Below are 10,518 nucleotides of genomic sequence, written 5' to 3' on the forward strand. Positions count from 1 at the left end.
TGTGCAAGCTCGAGGACAAATTCTAGGGGATCGAGCTGCATCACGTCCCTGAAAGGACAACGATGCCACCGATTTTCTTGCAAAATTGGTCACCAGCGGGATCCATCCCCAAGCGGGGTATTCATCAATGACGTCCACGAGTCGTCTGCCCGCATCCTAGAAGGTCCGATCCAGACACACCCCAATGCCCAGCTGGTGCCCAAGGGCTCTGACCCTGACGCTAAGCCAGCGCCTAGGGGCACCAACCCCAACACCAAGCCAGCGCTCGGGGGCTCCGATCCTAGTACCTCCATGACGACATCACCCACCAACATCACCATATTGGCACTCGATTAAACCAACTGGCGAGCGCCGCTACTCGCCTACCTCCTTGAGGAGGTTCTCCCACCTAAAAGGACTGAAGCCTAATGGATTGCTCGACGCGCCAAGACCTTCATCACACTTGGTGACAAAATCTACAAATGAAGTCCATCAGGGGTGCTCATGAAGTGCATCCCCACCAACCAGGGAAAGCAGCTCCTCCTCGAGGTCCATGCTAGGATTTGCGGACATCATGTGGCCCCTAGGTTGCTAGTCAGAAAAGCCTTTCACCAAGGTTTTTACTAGACACCGCGCTACGAGATGCAGAGGAGATCGTTCGTAGGTGTGAAGGATGCCAGTTCTACGTTCGGCAAACTCATTTGCCGGCATAGGAGCTCCAAACCATCCCCATCACCTGGCCATTTGTGGTCTGGGGCCTCGACATGGTGGGACCCCCCAAAAAAAGCCCAGGCAGCTTCACTCACCTACTCGTAGCAGTCAACAAGTTCACCAAGTGGATAGAGGCCAAGCCCATCACCAACATCCGCTCGGAAGAGGCAGTCAAATTCTTCCTCGACATCATCTACCGGTTCGGCGTTCCTAACTGTATCATCACTGACCATGGGACTAACTTCACTAGAAAGAAGTTCCTAGACTTCAGTGATGGATACGACATCAGGATCGACTGGGCCTCGGTCAGACATCCACGAACTAACGGTTAGGTCGAGCGTGCCAATGGCATGGTCCTCCAAGGACTTAAGTCACGCATCTTCGACCAACTCAACAAGTATGTCGGGCGATGGGTTGCAGAGGTCCTAGCGATCCTCTAGATCCTAAGAACAACCCCAAACTGATCCACAGGGTTCACACCCTTCTTCCTGGCCTATGGAGCTAAGGCAGTGCTGCCCTCCAACCTCGACCACGGTGCCATAAGAGTGAAGGCTTTTGACCATGACCGAGCCGTGGAGGCTTAGCAAGACGTAGTTGACCTGCTCGAAGAGGCCTACGAGACGACCGTCATTCGCTCCGCTCGCTACCAACAAACCCTCCGTAGGTACCATGAAAGGAAGATCAGGGGGAGGATACTCGAAGTTGGCGATCTCATACTCTAGAGGACCCAATCAATGAAGGAAAAACACAAACTCTCTCCACCATGGGAAGTGCCCTATATGGTGACCGAAGTAATCCAACCAGGCACCTAGCGACTGGAGGACGACAACGGCAATGTTCTCACCAACACTTGGAACATTGAACAGCTACGTCGTTTTCCCCCTAAATTTGGTCTTACCGCTTTTTAGTCAACACTTTCTCCTGTAGAAGCACCCTAGCCCAAACATTTTCAGCTCGGGTCGCTCAGGGGCTCCATGAGGGTACAATACTAAATACTACCTCTCTTTTTTACTATCACATGGTAAACAACTTTGTCCTCGAACAGAAGCACATTCCATTCCTTTGATTGCCCTACATGACTCTGTTCTTACTCCCAACCGAACGCACCCCGCCACGACCTATGGTTACAAGCAGCCGAGCCCCATGGGCCATGCCCAGGTTCTTAATAGCTGCTTCCTATGGAACTAACGGGCAGGTGTGAAAAAGCCGAGCCCCGCGGGTTATGCCAGGATAAAAAATAGGGAACGAATAGTGGTTCTATCACAAGAACAGAACTGATGGATTCATTGATACAAAAAACTGTTCACACGGGGGCTCACCGACAACTATTACATTTTCTAACTACTTCTAATACAAATAATACTGCGGCCCCTCGACGACATCGCCTGACGCCAAAGGAGAGACCACGGCACACGTCGCCAGACGTAACCACCGCTATAGGGCCCCCGGCCAGTTCTGTTCCCTCAACTTTGGCGAGCGCAATGAGCACCTCAAGGGACCTGCTCGGTTCCATCCCCTTGACTTTGGCAAGCACAATGGGTACCTCAAAGGCATCGCACCCATAGATGCTTAGTAGAAGAGCAGCTCCTAATCTTCTCATGCAGTCAAGGCAGCTCCTGGGCAAGGATGCTACTACCGAGGTATGGCCGCCATGGCTAGAAGAGATCTCATTAAACTTTATGAACTAGCCAACCTAAGCAGCTGCAGGTGTGAAACCCTCCACTAGCATGATCCTAGGCAACTTCCCCTCTGACAAGGCTCGCTCGATGAAGATCCACCAGAGAAAATCCACACACGGCTCCACCCCAAAAAAGGCCTCGTAGATGAATCCAGCACGCCACCCCCTTCGGCGGAAGACACCCCTTCTTAGGCAAAGACGGCCAGCACTACCCCGGGCAGCCTCCAGCTCGACATTGTGCTCTGGATTCACAAAAGGATCTATAAGTCCTCCCCCTCGCTTACCCTCTCTCTCACTTTGGAACCGTCATGACATACATGCACTTTCGGTGAGGAGGAAGAAAGAGGAGAGACAATAGTTGGAGAACATGCAAAGGACTACGATGGAGAGTCCTCTCCCTCCCCCTATTTAAGGAAAAAATGCGACAGCTGAAGAGGGGCAAAAGATCAGAGCAAAAAACTTTCTCCCTTCCCCCATTCAATGCAGAGGGAAATGATGGGACGCACCCTGACCGATGGGACGCACACTGACTGACGGAACGCCGCCTGGTTAGATGGAATGCCGCCTGGTAAAACGGAACATGGTCCAGGTATGGCCCACCAAAGCGTCACCACACATAGGCTACTCTCTGCCTCTTCAGGCGGGACTTGGAAAAACCCAAACGATGGGATCTCTGCTAGGAGAGACCATCGGGCTTCCTAAGTCGATCGAACGGCTCAGGAAAACACCAAGAGACAGGTAAGGAGTGAAGGGACGCCCCATAGGCCGCGCCAACTCTGTCATGAATAACGAGCATGGGTCTCAGTCGAACATTTCTGATTGGAGCTCTTCAAACCCCCATCACTAGAGTCATCAAGGTAACACTACCGACCCCCGCTATTTCTTTACAATCATTTCATACATGCATACATGCATTCATTCCATACGCCTGTGCCCCCTAGACAATTCAGGGTCTAAACCACCTAGGGGCTTGAGAACTAAGCATCGCACATGAAGCGGCAGTTGCCTTATTCGACATGAGCAATGACCGACTGGGGTTCAAAGGCTGGCCCATGAAGGGCTCGAGGCTGCCCCACATCAAACAGAGCTAGGGGAGAAAACATAGATGAGCCCCATGCGGCCCTCGCCCAGTCTGCCCCAAAGCAGACAGGGTCATCTCAACCTTCTCGTTCGATCCTAAACCTCTGCCAAGCCCACAGAATCTCCATCGAGGGGAGGCCGTCAGGCCACCCGGGTCGGTCTCCAGAATGTCCCAGGCATCTGCTAGGTTGTAGGTAAAGGAGCAGTGGAATATCACAAGAGGGCTATGCCGACCCTGTCACGAACGATGGACCCGAATTCCACTCGATCATACCCGTTAGCGAACTCACCGAGCGCGTCACTCGAGCCCGAGCGATCGGGACAAGGGACAAAACTCATCCCTTTAGTTGTGAGAAACCAAGGATGGGGTAACGCACACAACTCAAACCGACCCCTACCAAAAGCCCAACAGGGCTCGGGGGCTCATTGCACACCAAAACGCCTAGGTCTGCGACCCCAAACTCGCCCCATCAACTCGGCTATGCTTCGACTACACACCAAACACCTGGGTCTATGACCCCGAACTCGCCCCATCCACTCAACTACGCTTCGACTACACACCAAATGCCTAGGTCTATGACCCTGAACTCACCCCATCCCTCGGCTATGCTTTGACTGCACACCAAATGCCTGGGTCCATGACCCCAAACTCGCCCCATTAGGATCCACGAGCTCTGGCTCGCCCGATCCCTAAACTAACTAACTAACTACCTCAGCTACATGGGCTGCACCGAGGCCAGGATCCATGACTCCGACTCACTCGATCCCACGGTGTGCACCGACGACAGGACCCACGAACTCCGTCTCATCCGATCCCTAAACTAACTGTCTCGCTGAAAGGTCCTAATGGCTAGAGGGGGGGGGTGAATAGCCTAATAAAATTTCTACAACAACACTTAACAAAATAGTTAGATAATTATGAGGCAAAGCAAGTGTTGCACTAGCCTACTCAAAATGCAAGCCACCTACCACAATTCTAGTTTAGATAGTGTCGATTCACACAGGAGCTATGACACTACCCTATGTTAGTGTGCTCTCAAAGACTAACTAAAGAGTCACACTAACCAAGCAAGCAAGCTCTCACAACTAGCTACACTAAAGAGCTTGTCAACTAGTTTGTGGTAAAGTAAAGAGAGTGATCAAGATAGTTATACCGCCGTGTTGAGGAGTGAACCAATCAATCACAAGGATGAATAACAATGAAGACCAATCACCTCGGAATCAAAGGATGAACAAAATGATTTTTTACCGAGGTTCACTTGCTTGCCGGCAAGCTACTCCTCGTTGTGGCGATTCACTCACTTGGAGGTTCACGCGCTAATTGGCTTCACACGCCAAACCCTCAATAGGGTGCCACACAACCAACACAAGATGAGGATCACACAAGCCACGAGCAATCCACTAGAGTACCTTTTGGCGCTCCGCCGGGGAAAGGTCAAGAACCCCTCACAATCACCACGATTGGAGCCGGAGACAATCACCACCCTCCGCTCGACGATCCTCGCTGCTCCAAGCTGTCTAGGTGGCGGCAACCACCAAGAGTAACAAGCGAAACCCGCAGCGAAACACGAACACGAAGTGCCTCTAGATGCAAACACTCAAGCAATGCACTTGGATTCACTCCCAATCTCACTATGATGATGAATCAATGATGGAGATGAGTGGGAGGGCTTTGGCTAAGCTCACAAGGTTGCTATGTCAATGAAAATGGCCAAAGGTTATGAGCTACAACCGGCCATGGGGCTTAAATAGAAGCCCCCATGGAATAGAGCCGTTATACCCCTTCACTGGGCATAACACGGGCCGACCGGATGCTCCGGTCCAACTGACTGGACGCTGCTCCTCAGCGTCCGGTAGCTCGATGGCGTCCACGTGTCCCCTGCGTTCAACAGTGAACATTTGATCTCAACGGTCGACATGTTGACCGGATGCTCCGATAGAGCTGACCAGACGCTGGACCCCCAGCGTTCGGTCGTTTACAGTAAGGGTCCAAAATGAGTTTTTACCGATCGGACGCGTCCGGTCATGCTTGACCGGACACAGCCCAGTGTCCGATGCTTAACCCTAATCATTGTGCCGACCGACAACATGACCGGACGTAGCCCTTTAGCGTCCGGTCGCAGAGCGACCCAGCGTCCGGTCAGTTGACCGATGCCAGTGTCATTGCGACCAACTCCATTTCACCTCTAACTTCTTCACCCTTGCTCAAATGTGCCAACCACCAAGTGTATCACCTTGTGCACATGTGTTAGCATATTTTCACAAACATTTTCAAGGGTGTTAGCATTCCACTAGATCCTAAATGCATATGCAATGAGTTAGAGCATCTAGTGGCACTTTGATAACCGTATTCCGATACGAGTTTCACCCCTCTTAATAGTATGGCTATCAAACCTAAATGTGATCACACTCTCTAAGTGTCTTGATCACCAAAACAAAATAGCTCTTACAAGTTATACCTTTGCCTTGAGCTTTTTGTTTTTCTCTTTCTTCTTTTCAAGTTTAAGCCCTTGATCATCGCCATGCCATCACCATTGTCATGTTATGATCTTCATTAGCTTCTCCACTTGAAGTGTGCTACCTATCTCATGATCACTTGATAAACTAGGTTAGCACTTAGGGTTTCATCAATTCACCAAAACCAAACTAGAGCTTTCAATCTCCCCCTTTTTGGTAATTGATGATAACCCTTATACAAAGATATGAATTGAAATTCAATTGAATCCATGTTGCTTGCCCAAACATATTTACCATGTGTAAAAGGATATGGACAAGTTTCATGAACCCCAAATGGTAGCAATTGCTCCCCCTACATATGTGCTAAGAGTTTGGATTATAGCTTGCACATATGCTTAGATAGGAAATGTAGGAGTCAATGTCTACCATATGATGCTAAGGTATAAAAGATGGACCTTTGAAGCGTGATACCAATCGGAGTGCACCAATATACCATCCTTAGCACCATGGTTAGCTCAATACCACTTGGAAACAATACTTGAAATGAAAGTTATCTAGTGGTTTCATTTCATCATTCAATCTTACAACTAACACACATCACACAAGCATGGATGTTTTAAATTTAATACTTGTGCCATGCAAGCAAACATTTGAAATGCACATTCAAATGCACCATACAAGTTCATGAGCTTGCTCCCCCTACTTGTGTGCTCAAAATTTTAGTTGATCCATTTCCTTTTTCATATCTCTCCCTTTATAATCTTTTTTTTCTTTTTCACTATCTTTGCTACTATCTTTGTTTCTCTCCCCCTTTGTCATCAATGACCACAAAGGTTCTAAATATAGATAGTATTACTTGTAGGGTCGAGATTATCAATGTCAATCAATGGGGTGAGGATCATGTTCCCAAATTTGGTCCAATTCTAGATTATTTCCCAAAGATATTTAACTCGGTTTGATCCAAGGACAAGCTTCTTCACACCTCCAAATAAGGGTTATCTTGTACCATGTTGAGTTAAACACTTATAGTTCATTTTCTAGATTAAACACTAGGTTTACAAGCCCACAAACATGTTATATGCTATCACTAGATCAAGTCAAGCATAGAGGCAATAGTGATACCATATAGACATCAAAATCATTTGATTTTCATGAATGAGCCTAATAAAATAGAACCACTTGAATGGTCCTAATAAGATTGAAAATATGACTAGATGCACTAAACATGTCCTTAGCAAGGATGTATGTCATACCAATCAACTTTTACCTTGGATTGCTCAAAGGAGAGGCATTTCATATGAGTGGGGGTGCATCAACACATATTTGAGAAATCCAATATGTTCAACTCATTCCTTAGCTTGCAAAACCTTTTCTCATCCAATGGCTTGGTGAATATATCGGCAAGTTGATCTTCGGTGCCAGCACTCTCAATGCAAATGTCCCCTTTTTGTTGGTGATCTCTTATGAAATGGTGGCGTACATCAATGTGCTTTGTTCTTGCATGTTGAATCGGATTGTTTGTCAACTTGATTGCACTCTCATTGTCACATAGCAATGGCACTTTCTTGAACTTGATTCCAAAGTCACTCAAAGTGGCCTTCATCCAAAGTACTTGTGCACAACAATTACCGGCGGATATGTATTTGGCTTTGGCGGTTGATAATGCAACACTATTTTTCTTCTTTGATGACCATGAAACAAATGATCTTCCCAACAATTGACATGTGCCCGAGGTGCTCTTCCTTTCAACCTTGCATCCCGCATAATCCGAGTCGGAGTAACCAACTAGCTCAAACTTTGCTCCTTTGGGATACCACAAACCAACATTTGGTGTATGCTTCAAGTACCTCAATATTCTCTTTGTAGCCTTCAAATGACTTTCTCTTGGTGAGGCTTGAAATCTTGCACACATGCATACACTAAACATGACATCCGACCTTGATGCGGTCACATAGAGTAGGCTTCCAATCATAGACCGATACAACTTTTGATCTACCATATTGCCACTTGCATCACTATCCAAGTTGCCATTGTTTCCCATTGGTGTGCTAATGATTTGCTATCAATCATGCCAAACTTCTTGATCATGTCCTTGATGTACTTGCCTTGACTCACAAATGTACCATTCTTTAATTGCTTGATTTGAAGACCAAGGAAGTAGCTTAACTCTCCAATCATGGACATTTCAAACTCATTAGCCATCATCTTTCCAAACTCATCACAAAATTCTTGATTGGTTGATCCAAATATGATGTCATCAACATAGATTTGCAATACAAATAGATCTTTTCCAATCTTCTTGACGAAAAGAGTGGTGTCAACATTGCCCATTGTGAATCCTTTAGAGAGGAGGAAGTCCCTCAATCTCTCATACCATGCTCTAGGTGCTTGCTTCAAGCCATACAATGCCTTCTAAAACTTGTACACATGGTTAGTGTCGACGAAATATGGTCGGCAGTCTACCTAGGGGTATGCCCAAGGTAGTAGATTATCGGCAGACAGATGCGCAAGCCCCAAACAAGACGGTGACGCAAGACAGACACGAGGTTTTATCCAGGTTCGGCCGCCAAGAAGGCGTAATACCTACGTCCTGCGTCTGATTTGTATTGCTATATGTCAATGAGAGATGTTTTTTAGAGGGGTCCCCTGCCCGCCTTATATAGTCCGGGGGGCAGGGTTACAGATCTGGAAACTAATCCTAGTCAGTTACAATTGCCATATGTGGCCGGATAAGGATTCCTATTCTAACCGACCAGGATCCTGCTTGGTCGCCAAATCCGTCTTGATTCCTTGTGCGGGACTCCGATCAGGTTAACTGGGCCGCACGTCATCTTTCGGGTGGACTGAACCCATCGATCTGGGCCAGCCCAAGCTTAGCCGTAAGGGTATAGGGGTTAATACCCCCACAGCTAGTCCCCGAGCATCATATATTATGCTGCGACACGCCATTTGAGCCTTCTCCGACAAGCGAGGCTTAAATTCTTGACACCTCCGACCACCGTCATCACCGGAGAAGTAGGTTGTCCGAAGAATGTATGGTGCTCTTAAGAAAAAAGAAAAAGATTTCTATCCTGAGAAGTGTGCCCACTTGTATTTCTGAAAAGAAATGTAAGTGGTCTTGAAGCATAGCATCCTTAAACGTCAGAAGCGTAGGGGTCGAAAAACAAACACATTCACCGTAAGGTGAAGTGTGCCCACTTAGTCCCCGAGCTTGCTGGAAGGCAAAGTATGAGCCTTGTAGCAAGGTCTAAAAGAAAAGTCTCTTAACTGTATGCGAGTACAAATCACATGTAGCCAAGGAGAACCACTATTCAAGCAGTGGTCGGGACAGTCCCCGAGCATACTAATAATCCTCATAATCATCCAAAACACAGGGGTCGATTTACACAAACACATTCACCGCAAGGTGAAGTGTGCCCACTTAGTCCCCGAGCCTGGTAGTAGGTGACGCAGGTACGTGGTGCCAGGGTCTATCAAAGAAATTCCGCTGAGATTAAGAATCCAATTACCGTACAGGCAAAACAAGATACACCGGCAGGTGCATCGTATCGACGTAGTCCCCGAGCTTGCTGGAAGGCGAAGTATGAGCCTTGTAGCGAGGTCTAAAGAAAAGTCTCTTAACTGTATGTGAGTACAGATCACATGTAGCCAAGGAGAACCATTATGCAAGCAGTGGTCGGGGCAGTCCCCGAGCACGGCCGTGGTCGGAGACATCCCCGAGCACAAAAGTGGCCTGGGCAGTATCCGAACACATTAGTGGTCTGGGCAGTCCCCGAGCACATTAGTGGTCTGGGCAGTCCCTGAGCACATTAGTGGTCTGGGCAGTCCCCGAGCACAAAAGTGGTCTTGGCAGATCCACGATCACTTGCGCTGCTTGTACTATTATTTTGTGTACTTTTCCCTATTCTCTGCCAAGGCCAGTCTGACACGTCTGGTCAAAAAAGTAAAGAGATACAATACGTCATTCCGTCTTCTTCTTCTTCTCTCTTTTTTTTTTTTTTTTTTTTTGCAAACAGTCGGTTGACACCTGTATTGAGGTGTGTCAGTGTGGGCCCCCTTACACCATCAACGAAGAGGCGCGTACACTGTTAACGAAGGAGCGCGTTTATTGGCGCAGATTTCGAGGTTGTGTGAACAACCGTCTGCGGCGCGTGCGCACGACTCCCAATATTCTCGGGCGGACGAAACGACGGTGCTCTTTGTTTTATATAATGAAGATCTGGTAAGTTGCTCATACCATTCCCCATTGTCATCCGCCGCCGCAACCTTCTTCCTCCTCCTGCCGAACCCTATTTCCCAAAATCATCACCAATCCCCTCGGTCTCCCGCACCGACCCACTTCGTAAGGACGAACTAATGGCGAAGAGAGACGCCCAGAAGAAAGGCGGGGTCATGGCGAAGGAATGGTGGAAGTCGCGGAGCAACGAGCAGACCATCGAGGACCTCGTCGCCATGGGAGTGCTCCACAACAAGGCACTTGCGGGATGGCGTGCACCGGAAGGAGAAAGCTTCCCCGATCCACAACCAGGTGAGATTGTGGTCTTTGAAGATTTCTTCAAAAGGGGTTTTGGGATTCCAGTGCACCCTTTCCTTCAGGGTCTCTGTTTGTACTA

Source organism: Miscanthus floridulus, chromosome 18 (assembly GCF_019320115.1).
Source record: "Miscanthus floridulus cultivar M001 chromosome 18, ASM1932011v1, whole genome shotgun sequence".
Classification (NCBI taxonomy): Eukaryota; Viridiplantae; Streptophyta; class Magnoliopsida; order Poales; family Poaceae; genus Miscanthus; species Miscanthus floridulus.